This window comes from Rattus norvegicus, chromosome 6, assembly GCF_021556685.1.
Source record: "Rattus norvegicus strain SHRSP/BbbUtx chromosome 6, alternate assembly SHRSP_T2T, whole genome shotgun sequence".
NCBI lineage: Eukaryota > Metazoa > Chordata > Mammalia > Rodentia > Muridae > Rattus > Rattus norvegicus.
The window spans coordinates 18,547,538-18,569,447 of record NC_141539.1 but is presented as its reverse complement, the minus strand read 5'-3'; the positions used below and the strand labels follow the sequence as shown (position 1 = coordinate 18,569,447).

Below are 21,910 nucleotides of genomic sequence, written 5' to 3'. Positions count from 1 at the left end.
CAACCATCTATTCTAGCAATACAAAGACTTACATTCATACTTCAAGTGACTGATAAATTTCTGTGTGAGAAACAGAAGAAAACATTGAAGCCTTAGCATAGAGAATGCTGATCACTCTTCAATGTAATGTTGGCATCTCATTTATAACTCGACTTCCTCCTATCACTTGCTCATTTAACAAGATACACTGCTTGGAGAAGATAGTAGCCTTGCTGTTTCAGTTGCTCTGTGGTATCAGCAAACTGCTGTACTTGAGATATACATGACCTGTCTCCTGTTTTTATATTTCTCAGTAAATAAGAATACTTAAAATTTTAATGATTGTGGCAGCAGCTCTCTGCCCCCAGACCCTGTGAGAGAGAGACCCAACCGCCTGGTCAGGTGGGCACTCCTGAGGCTGCAGAGCGGAAGAGACCACCAACACTGCTCACCCCTGCCCACATCCCTGGCCCAAGAGGAAACTGTATAAGGCCTCTGGGCTCCCGTGGGGGAGGGCCCAGGAGCGGCAGGACCCCTGTGCCTGAGACACCACCAGAACCAGAAGGAAACAGACCGGATAAACAGTTCTCTGCACCCAAATCCCGTGGGAGGGAGAGCTGAACCTTCAGAGAGGCAGACGAGCCTGGGAAACCAGAAGAGACTGCTCTCTGCACACACATCTCGGACGCCAGAGGAAAAGGCCAAAGACCATCTGGAACCCTGGTGCACTGAAGCTCCCGGAAACGGCGGCACAGGTCTTCCTGGTTGCTGCCGCTGCAGAGAGCCCGTGGGTAGCACCCCACGAGCGAACTTGAGCCTCGGGACCACAGGTAAGACCAACTTTTCTGCTGCAAGAAAGCTGCCTGGTGAACTCAAGACACAGGCCCACAGGAACAGCTGAAGACCTGTAGAGAGGAAAAACCACACGCCGGAAAGCAGAACACTCTGTCCCCATAACTGATTGAAAGAGAGGAAAACAGGTCTACAGCACTCCTGACACACAGGCTTATAGGACAGTCTAGCCACTGTCAGAAATAGCAGAACAAAGTAACACTAGAGATAATCTGATGGCGAGAGGCAAGCGCAGGAACCCAAGCAACAGAAACCAAGACTACATGGCACCATCGGAGCCCAATTCTCCCATCAAAACAAACATGGAATACCCAAACACACCAGAAAAGCAAGATCTAGTTCCAAAATCATTTTTGATCATGATGCTGGAGGAATTCAAGAAAGACGTGAAGAACTCCCATAGAGAACAAGTAGAAGCCTACAGAGAGGAATCGCAAAAATGCCTGAAAGAATCGCAAAAATCCCTGAAAGAATTCCAGGAAAACATAAATAAACAAGTAGAAGTCCATAGAGAGGAGACACAAAAATCCCTGAAAGAATTCCAGGAAAACATAAATAAACAAGTAGAAGCCCATAGAGAGGAGACACAAAAATCCCTGAAAGAATTCCAGGAAAACACAATCAAACAGTTGAAGGAATTAAAAATGGAAATAGAAGCAATCAAGAAAAACACATGGAAACAACCCTGGATATAGAAAACCAAAAGAAGAGACAAGGAGCTGTAGATACAAGCTTCACCAACAGAATACAAGAGATGGAAGAGAGAATCTCAGGAGCAGAAGATTCCATAGAAATCATTGACTCAACTGTCAAAGATAATGTAAAGCGGAAAAAGCTACTGGTCCAAAACATACAGGAAATCCAGGACTCAATGAGAAGATCAAACCTAAGGATAATAGGTATAGAAGAGAGTGAAGACTCCCAGCTCAAAGGACCAGTAAATATCTTCAACAAAATCATAGAAGAAAACTTCCCTAACCTAAAAAGAGAGATACCCATAGACATACAAGAAGCCTACAGAATTCCAAATAGATTGGACCAGAAAAGAAACACCTCCCGTCACATAATTGTCAAAACACCAAACGCACAAAATAAAGAAAGAATATTAAAAGCAGTAAGGGAAAAAGGTCAAGTAACATATAAAGGGAGACCTATCAGAATCACACCAGACTTTTCGCCAGAAACTATGAAGGCCAGAAGATCCTGGACTGATGTCATACAGACCCTAAGAGAACACAAATGCCAGCCCAGGTTACTGTATCCAGCAAAACTCTCAATTAACATTGATGGAGAAACCAAGATATTCCATGACAAAACCAAATTTACACAATATCTTTCCACAAATCCAGCACTACAAAGGATAATAAATGGTAAAGCCCAACATAAGGAGGCAAACTATACCCTAGAAGAAGCAAGAAACTAATCGTCTTGGCAACAAAACAAAGAGAATGAAAGCGCACAAACATAACCTCACATCCAAATATGAATATAACGGGAAGCAATAATCACTATTCCTTAATATCTCTCAATATCAATGGCCTCAACTCCCCAATAAAAAGACATAGATTAACAAACTGGATACACAATGGGGACCCTGCATTCTGCTGCCTACAGGAAACACACCTCAGAGACAAAAACAGACACTACCTCAGAGTGAAAGGCTGGAAAACAACTTTCCAAGCAAATGATCAGAAGAAGCAAGCTGAAGTAGCCATTCTAATATCAAATAAAATCAATTTTCCACTAAAAGTCATCAAAACAGATAAGGAAGGACACTTCATATTCATCAAAGGAAAAATCCACCAAGATGAACTCTCAATCCTAAATATCTATGCCCCAAATACAAGGGCACATACATACGTAAAAGAAACCTTACTAAAGCTCAAAGCACACATTGCACCTCACACAATAATAGTGGGAGATTTCAACACACTACTCTCATCAATGGACAGATCATGGAAACAGAAATTAAACAGTGATGTCGACAGACTAAGAGAAGTCATGAGCCAAATGGACTTAACGGATATTTATAGAACATTCTATTCTAAAGCAAAAGGATATACCTTCTTCTCAGCTCCTCATGGTACTTTCTCCAAAATTGACCATATAATTGGTCAAAAACCGGGCCTCAACAGGTACAGAAAGATAAAATTATCCCATGCGTGCTATCAGACCACCACGGCCTAAAACTGGTCTTCAATAACAATAAGGGAAGAATGCCCACATATACGTGGAAATTGAACAATGCTCTACTCAATGATAACCTGGTCAAGGAAGAAATAAAGAAAGAAATCAAAAACTTTTTAGAATTTAATGAAAATGAAGATACAACATACCCAAACTTATGGGACACAATGAAAGCTGTGCTAAGAGGAAAACTCATAGCGCTGAGTGCCTGCAGAAAGAAACCGGAAAGAGCATATGTTAGCAGCTTGACAGCAAACCTAAAAGCTCTAGAACAAAAAGAAGCAAATACACCCAGGAGGAGTGGGAGGCAGGAAATAATCAAACTCAGAGCTGAAATCAACCAAGTAGAAACAAAAAGGACCATAGAAAGAATCAACAGAACCAAAAGTTGATTCTTTGAGAAAATCAACAAGATAGATAAACCCTTAGCCAGACTAACGAGAGGACACAGAGAGTGCGTCCAAATTAACAAAATCAGAAATGAAAAGGGAGACATAACTACAGATTCAGAGGAAATTCAAAAAATCATCAGATCTTACTATAAAAGCCTATATTCAACAAAACTTGAAAATCTTCAGGAAATGGACAATTTCCTAGACAGATACCAGGTATCGAAGTTAAATCAGGAACAGATAAACCAGTTAAACAACCCCATAACTCCTAAGGAAATAGAAGCAGTCATTAAAGGTCTCCCAACCAAAAAGAGCCCAGGTCCAGACGGGTTTAGTGCAGAATTCTATCAAACCTTCATAGAAGACCTCATACCAATATTATCCAAACTATTCCACAAAATTGAAACAGATGGAGCACTACCAAATTCCTTCTACGAAGCCACAATTACTCTTATACCTAAACCACACAAAGACACAACAAAGAAAGAGAACTTCAGACCAATTTCCCTTATGAATATCGATGCAAAAATACTCAATAAAATTCTGGCAAACCCAATTCAAGAGCACATCAAAACAATCATCTACCATGATCAAGTAGGCTTCATCCCAGGCATGCAGGGATGGTTTAATATACGGAAAACCATCAACGTGATCCATTATATAAACAAACTGAAAGAACAGAACCACATGATCATTTCATTAGATGCTGAGAAAGCATTTGACAAAATTCCACACCCCTTCATGATAAAAGTCCTAGAAAGAATAGGAATTCAAGGCCCATACCTAAACATAGTAAAAGCCATATACAGCAAACCAGTTGCTAACATTAAACTAAATGGAGAGAAACTTGAAGCAATCCCACTAAAATCAGGGACTAGACAAGGCTGCCCACTCTCTCCCTACTTATTCAATATAGTTCTTGAAGTTCTAGCCAGAGCAATCAGACAACAAAAGGAGGTCAAGGGGATACAGATCGGAAAAGAAGAGGTCAAAATATCACTATTTGCAGATGACATGATAGTATATTTAAGTGATCCCAAAAGTTCCACCAGAGAACTACTAAAGCTGATAAACAACTTCAGCAAAGTGGCTGGGTATAAAATTAACTCAAATAAATCAGTTGCCTTCCTCTATACAAAAGAGAAACAAGCCGAGAAAGAAATTAGGGAAACGACACCCTTCATAATAGACCCAAATAATATAAAGTACCTCGGTGTGACTTTAACCAAGCAAGTAAAAGATCTGTACAATAAGAACTTCAAGACACTGAGGAAAGAAATTGAAGAAGACCTCAGAAGATGGAAAGATCTCCCATGCTCATGGATTGGCAGGATTAATTTAGTAAAAATGGCCATTTTACCAAAAGCAATCTACAGATTCAATGCAATCCCCATCAAAATACCAATCCAATTCTTCAAAGAGTTAGACAGAACAATTTGCAAATTCATGTGGAATAACAAAAAACCCAGGATAGCTAAAGCTATCCTCAACAATAAAAGGACTTCAGGGGGAATCACTATCCCTGAACTCAAGCAGTATTACAGAGCAATAGTGATAAAAACTGCATGGTATTGGTACAGAGACAGACAGACCAATGGAATAGAATTGAAGACCCAGAAATGAAACCACACACATATGGTCACTTGATTTTTGACAAAGGAGCCAAAACCATTCAATGGAAAAAAGATAGCATTTTCAGCAAATGGTGCTGGTTCAACTGGAGGTCAATGTGTAGAAGAATGCAGATTGATCCATGCTTATCACCCTGTACAAAGCTTCAGTCTAAGTGGATCAAGGACCTCCACATCAAACCAGACACACTCAAACTAATAGAAGAAAAACTAGGGAAGCATCTGGAACACATGGGCACTGGAAAAAATTTCCTGAACAAAACACCAATGGCTTATGCTCTAAGATCAAGAATCGACAAATGGGATCTCATAAAACTGCAAAGCTTCTGTAAGGCAAAGGACACTGTGGTTAGGACAAAACGGCAACCAACAGATTGGGAAAAGATCTTTACCAATCCTACAACAGATAGAGGCCTTATATCCAAAATATACAAAGAACTCAAGAAGTTAGACCGCAGGGAAACAAATAACCCTATTAAAAATTGGGGTTCAGAGCTAAACAAAGAATTCACAGCTGAGGAATGCCGAATGGCTGAGAAACACCTAAAGAAATGTTCAACATCTTTAGTCATAAGGGAAATGCAAATCAAAACAACCCTGAGATTTCACCTCACACCAGTGAGAATGGCTAAGATCAAAAACTCAGGTGACAGAAGATGCTGGCGAGGATGTGGAGAAAGAGGAACACTCCTCCATTGTTGGTGGGATTGCAGACTGGTAAAACCATTCTGGAAATCAGTCTGGAGGTTCCTCAGAAAATTGGACATTGAACTGCCTGAGGATCCAGCTATACCTCTCTTGGGCATATACCCAAAAGATGCCTCAACATATAAAAGAGACACGTGCTCCACTATGTTCATCGCAGCCTTATTTATAATAGCCAGAAAATGGAAAGAACCCAGATGCCCTTCAACAGAGGAATGGATACAGAAAATGTGGTACATCTACACAATGGAATATTACTCAGCTATCAAAAGCAACGAGTTTATGAAATTCGTAGGCAAATGGTTGGAACTGGAAAATATCATCCTGAGTGAGCTAACCCAATCACAGAAAGACACACATGGTATGCACTCATTGATAAGTGGCTATTAGCCCAAATGCTTGAATTACCCTAGATCCCTAGAACAAACGAAATTCAAGACGGATGATCAAAATGTGAATGCTTCACTCCTTCTTTAAATGAGGAAAAAGAATACCCTTGGCTGGGAAGGGAGAGGCAAAGATTAAAACAGAGACTGAAGGAACACCCATTCAGAGCCTGCCCCACAGGTGGCCCATACATATACAGCCATCCAATTGGACAAGATGGATGAAGCAAAGAAGTGCAGACCGACAGGAGCCGGATGTAGATCGCTCCTGAGAGACACAGCCAGAATACAGCAAATACAGAGGCGAATGCCAGCAGCAAACCACTGAACTGAGAATAGGTCCCCCGTTGAAGGAATCAGAGAAAGAACTGGAAGAGCTTGAAGGGGCTCGAGACCCCAAAATTACAACAATGTCAAGTAACCAGAGCTTCCAGGGACTAAGCCACTACCTAAATACTATACATGGACTGACCCTGGACTCTGACCCCATAGGTAGCAATGAATATCCTAGTAAGAGCACCAGTGGAAGGGGAAGCCCTGGGTTCTGCTAAGACTGAACCCTCAGTGAACTAGACTATGGGGGGAGGGCGGCAATGGGGGGAGGTTTGGGAGGGGGACACCCATAAGGAAGGGGAGGGGGGAGGGGGATGTTTGCCCGGAAACCGGGAAAGGGAATAACACTTGAAATGTATATAAGACATACTCAAGTTAATAAAAAAATAATAATAAAAAAAAGAAGAAAAAAAATTTTTAATGATTGTACAAATATCTTCTCAACATATTCAATCTCATCCTTGGATCAAAAGGTATAATTATTCCCTGACTCATCACAGAAAATATTTGCTGAGCCCAGGTTTTCTATAACAACAAGTAGCAGTAACAATGGTGAATGGCTTTATAGATGTGAAGACTGGATACAAGCGTATTACCTAATAAATGACGTAATATGCCAAAGTCAACTTCAGATGTCTAACATCTTGGAGTCATCTAACAACACATGTACATTGTGCTACTTTGCCAGGAAGATGGAGAGTGATTTGCATCATCTTCACCCTAGATTAGTATTTTTTGCTACAAGATAGTGTTTTCTTAGACACAAACTATGAAGATGCAAAGTCAGCATTTTCCACATATTCCAAGAATGATTTGGAGTTCTCAATCCAAAATGTAAGGCAACCCATTCTCTAGATAGAATCAAGGAGTCTGGTAACATTGTTTTGTTGTTGTTGTTGTTGTTGTTGTTGTTGTTGTTGTTGTTGTTTTATTGGATATTTTATTTATTTGCATTTCAAACATCTGCTTTCTCGTTTTCCCCTCTGCAAATCCTCATCCCATCCTCCCTCCCTTTGTTTTTTGGAGGGTGCTCCTCCATCCATCCACTAACTCCCACCTCACCCCTCTGTCATTCCCTACACTGAGACATCAAACTTTCACAGGACCAAGGGCTTCTCTTCCCACTGATGCCAGATAAGTCCATCCTTTGATACATATGCATTTGGAGTAATGGGTACCTCCGTGTGTGCTCTTTGGTTGGTGGTTTAGGCCTGGAGAGTTCTGGGGAGTCTGGTTGGTTGATATTGTTGAACTTGCTATGGGTTGGAAACCCCTTCACCTCCTTCAGTCCTTTCTCTAACTCCTCCATTAGGATCATCATGCTCAGTCCAATGGTTGGCTGCAAGCATCTGCCTCCGTATTTGTCAGGCTCTGGAAAAGCCTATCAGAAGACAGCTATATCAGGCTCCTATCACCAACCACTTCTTGGCATCCTCAGTAGTGTCTGGGTTTAGCGTCTGTATATGGGATGAATCCCCAGGTAGGGCAGCCTCTGGATGGCCTTTCCTTCAGTCTCTCCTACACACTTTGTCTCCATATACTTCCTGTGAGTATTTTTGTTCTCCCTTCTAAAAAGGTCTGAAGTATCCACACTTTTGTCTTCATTTTTCTTGAGCTTCATATGGTCTGTGAATTAAATCATGAGAATTCCGAGCTTTTGGACTAATATCCACTTATCGGTGAGTGCTCACCATGTGTGTTCTTTTGTGATTTAGCTACCTCACTCAGGATAATATTTTCTAGTTCCATCCATTTACCTAAGAATTTCATGAAGACATTGTTTTTGATAGCTGAGTAGTACTCCATTGTATAAATGTACCACATTTTCTGTATCCATTCCTCTGTTGAAGGGCATCTGGGTTCTTTCCAGTTTCTGGCTATTATAAATAAGGCTGCTATGAACATAGTGGAGCATGTGTCCTTGTTATATGTTGGAGCATCTTTTGGGTATATGCCCAGGAGTGGTATAGCTGGGTCCTCAGGTAGTACTATGTCCAATTTTCTGAGGAACTCCCAGTCTGATTTCCAGAGTGGTTGTACCAGCTTGCAATCCCACATCCAGCTAGCAATCCTTCACATCCTTGTTAAGACTGTCTGTCACCTGTGCTTTTGATCTTAGTCATTCTGACAGGTATAAGAGGGAATCTCTGAGTTGTTTTGATTGGCATTTCTCTGATGACTAAGAATGTTGAACATTTCTTTAAGAGCTTCTCATAGTCCTTTGTTTTAATGCAGAAATTTGCCCATGCCCATTGTGTTACCACAGCAGACCTAACTATTAATGTAACATACACAGAAGAAATAACTATTTCATGCATACTTCACTAAACAATCTGTTATTTCGATAGTGCTAGTTATATCAGGATGAGTCTTTTCCTCACATTTCAGGGATTTGAGCTGTAAAATAAGAAATTACATGCTGCTTTGTTCACAGTTCCAGAGAAGCGGCTAATGATGCAAAAAGTAAAGAAGGAAGTCTCTATCTTTATGATCCAGAGCCCCAGAAATCTCAACAAATCATGCAGTGTTAGCTGGAACAGAAGTCAAAAATGAAGGGGATGTATTAACATGAAGACTTGCATGTAACTTAAAATGTTTACAGCCAAACTACACATTGCTACAAAGATGTTTGTAAAAATTAGCAAAGATGGACTTGCTTTTAGGCATGTAAAAGTTTGATGTTGAGTTCAATATATATAACCATATTATAATTTTATGGATCAAATGTCTATGTCTGGAATTATTTATCTCTATAAAAGGCAATAATCCTATGACTTCTGTGTGTTCCTTGTCAGGCTAAGCATTAATTTCTGATTACAAACAATTTGCCTCAGATTTCCATGTGTTCTTTTGCTGAGCTCTTTCTTTGATATGGATACTCTGCAAATCACTTCTTTTTTTCTTTTTTTTTCTTTTTTTTTCTTTTTTCTTTTTTTCGGAGCTGGGGACTGAACCCAGAACCTTGTGCTTGCTAGGCAAGTGTTCTACCACTGAGCTAAATCCCCAACCCCTGCAGATCTCTTCTTAACTCTTACCTCAACCTGAGTCCCAGTTTAAAGACAACCTTCTCTACAACATTTTCATCTTTATAGTTTAGTGGAATGTCATTCCAAGTTTTCTTTGCTAAAGCTTTATGTTCTTTACATTTTAATAGATTTTAACAAAGTATAAAAATGAGGGAAGTCCATTTTTATGTATCTACTTACCATTCTATCTATGGCCTACAGCCTTCTGCGTGGCATATAACAAATGTTTCAAACACACCATAAATTAGGGGTCTTCATAGCATGGATAATATATTTCCATTGTTCAAGTGAGAAATTATAGCGCTTCCTAAGGGTACATAGATAATCATTGTCAGAGCCACGGTAAGACATTTGTAATTATATTACCACCCATAGAAACACTGTCATACGTGAAAACAAGTTAGGTTCTTCCACGGGTCATTATATATTATGTGTGCATCTGATAATTCTAAACAATAGCAACTTTACTACCAAATCCATGGCCTTGGAAGGAGTAACATAAATAAACCCTGTTGAAGGCCTTATTGATAATTCTTCAATTGCCCACAGAGCGTAAGCTAAATTACAAAGAAATTCTAATCACACACACACACACACACACACACACACACACACACACACACACAAACACACTGTGCACAGTTGCATTTTATGTTCGATTTGACATCACCTTAGTTAAAATGAATTAGTGGCACCTGTTCAGCAACATTAATTTGGCTTTTGTTGATTTGTCTCATCTGGCAAAAGGCAAAACTGGACAAAAGGAAGTCTTCTGGAAAGACAAATATGTAATTTGTTTTTGGTATGTTTCTAATATTCTATGATAGAATTTGCCTACTCTTTAAAGAGAGATATTTTCTGTCCTTACTGGTAAATTCAGTGTTTTGATATCATTAAAAAATGTAAGAACTGTAAAGTAATGTGAGATTTACTATTAACACTGTCACAAGTCAACCCCAGAACACTTCTCTTTCATACTGACTGTTTTACTTTTAATTGTAATGACTTTTTTTTAGAAGAAGCAGAAAGCAAGAAATTAGAAATTCACAAATACCTCAAGTGCAGGAAAGAATGTAAAATCATAACCATCCAATCCATTTTAAGTGAAAGGCTCTGATCTTTAATGAGGGTCCAAGTATAGCTAATGTTACTTTCTCATCCTAGTGTGAATCGTCATGGAGAAAAAGCAAAAATGGGTGTTGTTAGTATTATATTTATTCAATTTCTAGATAATGTACTCTTTTATAACCTTTATATCGGTATTTATCTTTACAGAATGGGAACAAAAATATATATTTTTAAAAGATTTTTAAAATTAATTTATTATTGTCTAAATTTTATGCTTGTATATAGTACATTCTGGTCACATGTGGGATAGCTCTGTAATTAAGGTGGAAGCCTACCATTGTACAGATAGTCTTCTGGGGCTCTGCAAAGAAATGTAGAACTTGGAGACTTTAAAACCTCTACATTGCCTGAGAAATGCCACATAGCCTTAGTTAGATTATTGGATCAACTTACTTTCTCCTGAAAAGAACCCATTTGGCCATTCCTGAAATGCTTCCCTATGCTAATGAGGCATTTCAATACTCTAAGTCTTCAGTCAATGACTTTTGCTCATCCTGGATGTCCCTAACCCCCCATCCCACCTCCCGAACTCCACAAATTATATAAGCTTCGAATCACCACAAGTAAAGTTGTTCTGTCTTCCTGCAATTGGTCCTGTCATCATCATTCACCATAAATATTCACTGGGCTTCCAAACCACCATTTGTCATGGACCTATGTCAGCCGAAGATCAGGAAGGCAGTGAGACCCCATTATCTCTTAACCCTTCCCAAACATCAACCTTCTCATCAATTTCCAATCCTACTTTCATTTATTTTTGTTTCTACTTTATTTTATTTTTAATGATGTGTCTCTGTGTGGATGTGGATATGTGAGTGCAGTTACCCAATGAGGCCAGAAGATAGTTTTGGATTCCCTGTAGCCGTAGTTGTAAACAGTTGTGAGTTATACAATGTAAATCCCAAGAATTCCACAACTGTCTTAGTCACTGAGCCATCTCTCAACTCCTATTTTTAATTCTTACATTTGGGTATATGAACATGTTGAATTCACTTTCTAGGTAGTATAATATGAAGCTTGAGTTGCATTAAGTTGAATATGGCCATCTAAACTTCTTAGCACCATCATTAACAGTACTCACCTTCCCCCAACTGAATTAATTTCACATCTTGTTTCAAATGTCAATCTTTTCATTTCTGGATTCATCTTTCTGCTTCATGGGTCATCAAATCTATATTTATTCAAACACTAAACAGTCTTATTGCAAATTTGATGTAAATCTTTATGACAGGTAGTACAATACAATTACTTTTCATATATTTTGGATAGTCCAGGTCCATTTTTTTACCTTCAATTTGAAAATAGTTTTCAATTGCTAAAAGTATATTTTGCTAGAATTTTTTTGTCTTTTTAAAAAATTTTTTATTTTATTGGTTATTTTATTTATTTACAATTCAAATGTTATCCCCCTTCCCAGGTAAATCCCTTATCCTCTTCCCCTGTTTCCCCTGCTTCTATGAGGGTGTTCCACCACCCTCCAACCCACTCCAGCCTCAGTGCCATAGCATTCCCCTACTCTGGATCATCAAGCCTCCATAGGACCAAGGGGCTCCCTTCCTGTTGATACCAGATAAGGTAATCTTCTGCTATGTATGCAGCTGGAGCCACAAGGCTCCATGTGTACTCTTTGGCTGGTGGTTTAGTCCCGGGAGCTTTGGGGGTGTGGGGGTTCTGGTTGGTTGATTTTTTTATTCTTCCTATGGGGTTGCAAAACCCATCAGCTCCTTCAGTCCTTGCCATAACTTCTCCATTGGGGTCCCAGTGCTCAGTTCATTGTTGGCTGCAAGCATCTTCCTTTGTATTGGTCAGGCTCTGGCACAGTCTCTCAGGGGACAGCTATACCAGGCTCTTGTCAGCTAGCATTTCTTGGCATCAGGAAGAGTGTATGGGTTTGATGTCTTCAGATAGGATGGATGCCTAGGTGAGGCAGTCTTTGGATGGTCTTTCCTTCAGTCTCTGCTCCATTCTTTGTTCCTGCATTACCTTTTGACAGGACAATTCTGGATTAATATTTTTGAGATGGGGGGAGGTGACCCTATCCCTCAACCAGAGGCTGTGCCTATCCACTGGATATGGTCTCTAAAGGTTCACTCTTACCTTTGTTGAGTATTTCAGCTAATGTTATCCCTGTGGGTTCTAGAAAGCTCTTGGGTCCCTAGCATCTGGGACATTTTTTAATTAATAGGTTGGGTAGAAATCAAGGTCTTAAATATACTGAGTCATTGGCTTAAGAACATGTCATAGATCACATGGGGGAGAAAGCCAAACTCCCAGAAGTGCAGACAATCCTGAGACCCCAGGACAGAACACCACTTCTGCATTTTCTGCCCACATCCCTAGTCCAAGAGGAAGATGCATTATGCTTTGGATACAGGAATATAAGAGCAGTCAGTGGCAAGAACCTGCTGGTTTCTGCCTGTGCCCCAAACTGAACTGAACTGGACACACAAATCCCTGACCCCAAACCCCATTGGGGAAAGAATTGGACCTTCAGAAGTGCAGACACTCCTAAGAATGCAGAGGAGACAATTACTTTCTGCTCATATTCCTGACCAAAAAGAAAATCACATAGTGCCATCTGTACCCCCCTAGGATTAGGGACCTAGTAACAGTCAAGGGCACAAAGAGCTGAAAGCCAGTTTCCAGGAGCCCCTACACACCTGAGAGCAGAGCTCAATGTTCCCAGATTCAGCTGAGACAAAACAGGTCTACAGGAGTGCTGACAAACAGACCTACAGGAGGGTCAATCCACTGTCAGGAACAGCAAGACAAGCTAACACCAGAGACAACGTGATGGCAAGAGGCACGCACAGAAACCTAAACAACAGAAACTAAGACTACTTGGCACCATCAGAGCCTAGTTCTCCCACAAAAGCAAATTATTGGATATTCAAACACACCGGAAAAGCAATATTTAGATTTAAAATCATCTTTTATGATAATGATGGAGGACTTTAAGGACATAAATAAATCTCTTAAAGAAATACAGGTCAAAGCAAGTAAACAGGTAGAAAGCCTTAAAGAGGAAACACAAAAATCTCTTAAAGAATTACAGAAAAACACAACCAAACAGGTGAAGGAATAAAGCAAAAATGTACAGAATTTTAAAATGGAAATAGAAAACAATAAAGAAAGCACAAAGGGAGACAGCCCTGGATATAGGAAGCCTAGGGAAGAGATCAGGTTCATAGATGCAAGCATCACCAACAGAATACAAGAGATAGAAGAGATAATCTCAAGAGCAGAAGATACCATAGAGAACATCAACATAACCATAAAAGATAATGTAAAAATGCAAAAAAAAAACTCTTAGCCAAAAACATACAGGAAACTGAGGACACAATGAGAAGATCAAAACTAAGGATAATAGGTATAGAAAAGAGTGAGGACTCCCAACTCAAAGGACCAGTAAATATGTTCAACAAAATTATAGAAAAAAAAAACTTCCCAAACCTAAAGAAAGAGATGCCCATAAACATATGAGAGGCCTACAGAACTCCAAATAGATTGGACCAGAAAAGAAATTCCTCCCGTCACATAATAGTCGAAGTACCAAATGCACATAGCAAAGAAAGAATATTAAAAGCAGAATTCTATCAAACCTTCATAGAAGACCTCATACCAATATTATCCAAACTATTCCACAAAATTGAAACAGATGGATCACTACCGAATACCTTCTACGAAGCCACAATTACTCTTATACCTAAACCACACAAAGACACAACAAAGAAAGAAAACTTCAGACCAATTTCCCTTATGAATATCGACGCAAAAATACTCAACAAAATTTTGGCAAACCGAATCCAAGAGCACATCAAAACAATCATCCACCATGACCAAGTAGGCTTCATCCCAGGCATGCAGGGATGGTTTAATATATGGAAAATCATCAACGTGATCCATTATATAAACAAACTGAAAGAACAAAACCACATGATCATTTCATTAGACGCTGAGAAAGCATTTGACAAAACTCAACACCCCTTCATGATAAAAGTCCTGGAAAGAATAGGAATTCAAGGCCCATACCTAAACATAGTAAAAGCCATATACAGCAAACCAGTTGCTAACATTAAACTAAATGGAGAGAAACTTGAAGCAATCCCACTAAAATCAGGGACTAGACAAGGCTGCCCACTCTCTCCCTACTTATTCAATATAGTTCTTGAAGTTCTAGCCAGAGCAATCAGACAACAAAAGGAGGTCAAGGGGATACAGATCGGAAAAGAAGAAGTCAAAATATCACTTTTTGCAGATGATATGATAGTATATTTAAGTGATCCCAAAAGTTCCACCAGAGAACTACTAAAGCTGATAAACAACTTCAGGAAAGTGGCTGGGTATAAAATTAACTCAAATAAATCAGTTGCCTTCCTCTATACAAAAGAGAAACAAGCCGAGAAAGAAATTAGGGAAACGACACCCTTCATAATAGACCCAAATAATATAAAGTACCTCAGTGTGACTTTAAACAAGCAAGTAAAAGAGATGTACAATAAGAACTTCAAGCCTCTGAAGAAAGAAATTGAAGAAGACCTCAGAAGATGGAAAGATCTCCCATGCTCATGGATTGGCAGGAATAATATAGTAAAAATGGCCATTTTACCAAAAGCGATCTATAGATTCAATGCAATCCCCATCAAAATACCAATCTAATATTTCAAAGAGTTAGACAGAACAATTTGCAAATTCATCTGGAATAACAAAAAACCCAGGATAGCTAAAACTATCCTCAACAATAAAAGGACTTAAGGGGGAATCACTATCCCTGAACTCAAGCAGTATTACAGAGCAATAGTGATAAAAACTACATGGTATTGGTACAGAGACAGACAGATAGACCAATGGAATAGAATTGAAGACCCAGAAATGAACCCACACACCTATGGTCACTTGATTTTTGACAAAGGAGCCAAAACCATCCAATGGAAAAAAGATAGCATTTTCAGCAAATGGTGCTGGTTCAACTGGATGGCAACATGTAGAAGAATGCAGATCGATCCATCCTTATCACCCTGTACAAAGCTTAAGTCCAAGTGGATAAAGGACCTCCACATCAAACCAGACACACTCAAACTAATAGAAGAAAAACTAGGGCAGCATCTCGAACACATGGGCACTGGAAAAAATTTCCTGAACAAAACACCAATGGCTTATGCTCTAAGATCAAGAATCGACAAATGGAATCTCATAAAACTGCAAAGCTTCTGTAAGGCAAAGGGACACTGTGGTTAGGACAAAACGGCAAACAACAGATTGGGAAAAGATCTTTACCAATCCTACAACAGATAGAGGCCTTATATCCAAAATATACAAAGAAATCAAGAAGTTAGACCACAGGGAGACAAATAACCCTATTAAAAAATGGGGTTCAGAGCTAAACAAAGAATTCACAGCTGAGGAATGCCGAATGGCTGAGAAACACCTTAAGAAATGTTCAACATCTTTAGTCATAAGGGAAATGCAAATAAAAACAACCCTGAGATTTCACCCCACACCAGTGAGAATGGCTAAGATCAAAAACTCAGGGGACAACAGATGCTGGCAAGGATGTGGAGAAAGAGGAACACTCCTCCATTGTTGGTGGGATTGCAGACTGGTTCAACCATTCTGGAAATCAGTCTGGAGGTTCCTCAGAAAATTGGACATTGAACTGCCTGAGGATCCAGCTATACTTCTCTTGGATATATACCCAAAAGATGCCCCAACATATAAAAAAGACACGTGCTCCACTATGTTCATCGCAGCCTTATTTATAATAGCCAGAAGCTGGAAAGAACCCAGATGCCCTTCAACAGAGGAATGGATTCAGAAAATGTGGTACATCTACACAATGGAATATTACTCAGCTATCAAAAACAATGACTTTATGAAATTCATAGGCAAATGAATGGAACTGGAAAATATGATCCTGAGTGAGGTAACCCAATCACAGAAAAACACACATGGTATGCACTCATTGATAAGTGGCTATTAGCCCAAATGCCTGAATTACCCTAGATGCCTAGAAACTCAAGATGGATGATCAAAATGTGAATGCTTCATGCCTTCTTTAAAAGGGGAATAAGAATACCCGTGGCAGGGAATAGAGAGGCAAAGATTAAAACAGACACAGAAAGAACACCCATTCAGAGCCTGCCCCACATGTGGCCCACACATATACAGCCATCCAATTAGACAAGATAGATGAAGCAAAGAAATGCCAGCCGACAGGAGCTGGATGTAGATCGCTCCTGAGAGACACAGCCAGAATATAGCAAATACAGAGGCGAATGCCATCAGCAAACCACTGAACTGAGAATTGGACCCCCGTTGAAGGAATCAGAGAAAGAACTGGAAGAGCTTGAAGGGGCTCGAGACCCCATATGTACAACAATGCCAAGCAACCAGAGCTTCCAGGGACTAAGCCACTACCTAAAGTCTATACATGGACTGACTGTGGACTCTGACCTCATAGGTAGTAATGAATATCCTAGTAAGAGCACCAGTGGAAGGGGAAGCCCTGGGTCCTGCTATGACTGAGCCCCCAGTGAACTAGATTGTTGGGGGGAGGGCGGCAATGGGGGGAAGATGGGGAGGGGAACAGCGATAAGAAAGGGGAGGGGAAGGGGGATGTTTGCCGGGAAACCGGGAAAGGGAATAACACTCAAAATGTATAAAAGAAATACTCAAGTTGATAAAAAAAAAGAAAAGAAAATAACAGGAAGCAACCATCACTACTATTCTTTAATATCTTTTAACATCAGTCGACTCAATTCCCCAATAAAAAGAAAAATCCTAACAGACTGAATACATAAAAAGGACCCAGCATTTTGCTGCATACAGGAAACACACCTCACAGACAAAGACAGATACTACCTCAGAGTAAAAGGCTGGAAACAACTTTCCAAACTTATGGTCCAAAGAAACAAGCTGGAGTAGTCATTCTAATATCGAATAAAATCAACATTCAGCAAAGGTCATCAAAAAAGATAAAGAAGGACACTTCATATTCATCAAAGGAAAAATCCACCAAGATGAACTCTCAATCCTAAATATCTATGCTCCAAATGCAAAGACACCTACATTCATAAAAGAAACCTTACTAAACCTCAAATCACACATTGCAACTCACAGAATTGCTACACCCCACTCTCATCAATGGACAGATTATGGAAACAGAAATTAAATAGAGACATAGAAAAACTAACAGAAGTTATGAACCAAATGGATTTAACAGATATGTATATAACATTCCATCCTAAAACAAAAGGATATACCTTCTTCTCAGCAGCTCATGGTACATTTGGCAAAATTGACCATATAATCAGTGACAAAACAGGCCTCAATAGATACAGGAAGATAGAAATAAGCCATGCATACTATCACATCACCAGGGACTAAGGCTGGTCTATAATAACAAAAAAATAAAAAAAAAAGAAAGCCCACATATACATGAAAGTTGAACAACATTCTGCCCAATTATAACATTAACTTGGTCAATGAAGACATAAAGAAATTAAAGACTTTTTAGAATTTAATGGAAATAAAGCACACATACCCAAACTTACAGAACACAATGAAAACAGTGCCAAGAGGAAAACTCATAGCTCTGAGTGCCTCCAGAAAAAAAACTGGAGAGAGCATATATTAGCAGTTTGACAGCACACCTGAAACAATAGAACAAAAAGAAGTAAATACACTCAAGAGATTTAGAAGGTGGGAAATAATCAAACTCAGGGCTGAAATCAACCAAGTAGAAACAAAAAGAACTATACAAAGAATCAACAAAACCAGGAGTTGGCTCTTTGAGAAAATCAACACAATAGATAAGCCCTTAGCCAGACTAACCAGATGGCAGAGAGGGTATATCCAAATTAACAAAATCAAAATGAAAAGGGAAACATAATAACACAATATAAGGAAATTCAAAAAATCATTGTGAAAGTACTGGAAAGATCAGGAATTCAAGGCCCGTACATAAACATAGTAAAAGCCATATACAGCAAACTAGTAGCTAACATTAAACTAAATGGAGAGAAACTTGAAGCAATCCCACTAAAATCAGGGACTAGACAAGGCTGCCTACTGTCTCCCTACTTATTCAATATAGTTCTCAAAATCCTAGCCAGAGCAATCAGAAAATGAAAGGAGGCCAAAGGGACACAAATTGGAAAGGAACAACTCAAAATATCACTATTTGCAGATGACATGGTAGTATACTTAAGTGACCCCAAAATTTCCACCAGAGAATTACTAAGCCTGATAAACAACTTCAGCAAAGTGGCTAAATATAAAAATAACTCAAATCAGTAGGCTTCCTCTACTCAAAGGATAAACAGGCTGAGAAAGAAATTAGGGAATGACACCCTTCACAATAGTCCCAAATAATATAAAATACCTCGGTATGACTCTATCCAAGTAAGTGAAAGATCTGTGTGACAAGAACTTCAAGTCTCTGAAGAAAGAAATTAAAGAAGATCTCAGAAGATGGAAAGACCTCCCATGCTCATGGATGGGCAGGATCAATATAGTAAAAATGTCTTTCTTGCCAAAAGCAACCTACAGATTCAATGTAATCCCCATCAAAATTCCCACTCAATTCTTCATAGAGTTAGAAAAATCAATTTGCAAATTCATTTGGAATAACAAAAAACCCTGGATAGCTAAAACTATCCTCAACAATAAAAGAATTTCTGGGGGAATCACCATCTCTGATCTCAAGTAGTATATCAGAGCAATAGTGATAAAAAACTGTATACAGAGATAGGCAGATATACCAGTGGAATAGAATTGAAGACCCAGAAATGAACCCAAACACCTATGGTCACTTAATCTTTGACAACGGAGCTAAAACCATGCAGTGGAGAAAAGATACCATTTTCAACAAGTGGTGCTGGTTCAACTGGAGGTCAGCATGTAGAAGAATGCAAATTGATCCCTTCTTATCACCTTGTACAAAGCTTAACTCTAAGTGCATCAAGGACCTCTGCATCAAACCAGATACACATAAACTAATAGAAGAAAACGTGGGGAAGAGTCTCGAACACATGGGCACTGGAGAAAATTTCCTGAAAAAAACACCAGTGACTTATGCTCTAAGATCAAGAATCGACAAATAGGATCTCATAAAACTACCAAGTTTGTGTAAGGCAAAGGACACTGTCCTTAGGACAAAATGGCAACCAACAGATTGTGGAAAGGTCTTTACCAATCCTACATCTGATAGAGGGCCAATATCTGAAATATACAAAGAACTCAAGAAGCTCTCCAGAGAGCCAAATAATCCTATTAAAAATGGGGTACAGAGCTAAATAAAAGTTCTCAGCTGAGGAATATTGAATGGCTGAGAAGTACCTAAAGAAATGTTGAACATCCTTAGTCATTAGGGAAATGCAAATCAAAACAACCCTGATATTCTACCTCATACCAGTCAGAATGTCTAAAATCAAAAACTCAGGTGACAGCAAATGCTGGCAAGGATGTGGAGAAAGAGGAACACTCCTCCATTGTTGGTGGAATTGCAAAGTGGTACAAGCACTCTGGAAATCAGTCTGGAGGTTCCTCAGAAAATTGGACATTGCACTACCTGAGGACCTAGCTATACCTCTCCTGTGTATATACCTAAAAGATGCTCCAACATACAACAAAGAAACATGTTCCGTCATGTTCATAGGAGCCTTATTTATAGTAACCAGAATCTGGAAAGAACCCAGATGTCCTTCAACAGAGGAATGGATACAGAAAATGTGGTACATCTACACAATGGAGTGCTACTCAACTATCAAAAACAATGACTTCATTAAATCAATATGCAAATGGATTAAACTACAAAATATCATCCTGAATGAGATAACCCAATCACAGGAAAACGCACATGGTATGCACTCACTGATAAGTGGATATTAACTCAAAAGCTGGAATTATCCAAGATAAAATCCACAGACCACATGAACCCCAAGAAGAAGGATGACCAAAGTGGATATGCTTCACTCCTTCTTAAAAGCAGAAACACAAATAATCATAGTCGGGGATATGGAGGCAAAGTTTGGAGCAGAGAATGAAGGAATGGCCATTCAGAGCCTGCTCCACATGTGGTCCATATATACCAAAACTAGATAAAGTTGATGAAGCTAAGAAGTATAAGCTGACAGGAACCAGATATAGATGTCTCCTGTGAGACACAGCCAGAGCATGTCAAATAACTAGTCAAATGCTAGCAGCAAATCATTGAACTGAGAACTAGACCCCCATTGGAGGAATTAGAGAAAGGATTGAAAGAGCTGAATCAGCTTGCAATCCCATAACAACAATGCCAACCAACTGGAGCTCCTAGGGATTAAACTAGTGCCCAAAGACTATACATATATACATATACAACTGCATATGTAGCAGAGGATGGCCTTGTTGGGCACCAATGGAAGGAGAAGCCCTTGGTCCTACCAAGGTTGGACCCCCAGTTTAGGGGAATGTCAGGGGGTGGGTGAGAAGGGGAGGGGAACATACTTATAGAAGAAGGGGAGAAGGATGGCATAGGGGTCTTATATCCAGGAAACTTGGAAAGGGAATAACGTTTGAAATGTAAATAAAAAGTATCTAATAAAAGAAAAAAACATGTCATATCTTTTCACTAGGGTCTACAGTATATATCACAATAATTTCTTTAAATCACATTATAAATATAATATGCATATATTTTACCAGCTTTATTTCTTGATATTTTTATTTTTTAAATTACAATTGTTAAAAATCTGTTGTTTGATACCACTATGTAAATATACAGTTGCTTTTCACATAAGCTATTTTATAATATGTTACCATGTACTCAGTTATGAGTTCCAGTAACATTTTTATATGAAAGAAAGAATTTTTGCAGAAAATTATCTTACCCTTGAAAAATGAGTTTTCTGTCCCAGACATCAGACTCTAGGGATCCCATTCAATAAGCAGTAGAAGAGCAGTGGAAGTTGTTTGGTGTGTAAACGCATTTGCTGTTGGAACATGACAGCCAAGGTTCAGAGTTCCAGAACCTGAATTAAAAGTCAGATGAAGAGGCTGCACAGATAGTTTTGCAGTTAAAAGCCTTGGTTGTTCTTGCAATGAACCCAAGTTCAGTTTTGAGATATCACGGGGTAGCTCACAAGTCTGTAATTCATGGTTCAGGGGACACAGTGCCTATTTCTGACATCTTATGACACAATTACGTTGCATACATTTTGAATAGTCCAGGATCTTTAGTTTTTATTCACTATTAAAATTAAATTTTTAAATACTAAAAATTTGATCTCTAAAAATTTTACATTGATTCA

The 21,910-nt window shown here is 39.1% G+C and overlaps 1 long non-coding RNA gene across 1 annotated transcript in view; it reads right to left on the bottom strand.

Moving 5' to 3' along the window:
• Positions 1-11,957: 11,957 nt before the first annotated feature.
• The window catches only part of LOC102552412 (uncharacterized), a 490,342-nt gene continuing 480,389 nt past the window's right edge, over positions 11,958-21,910 (bottom strand). The window contains exons 5-6 of the long non-coding RNA XR_015622770.1: positions 21,491-21,631; positions 11,958-12,602 (exon numbers count right to left, since the gene is read on the bottom strand). This is a non-coding gene — a long non-coding RNA (uncharacterized LOC102552412). The remainder of the gene's footprint in view (positions 12,603-21,490; positions 21,632-21,910) is intronic.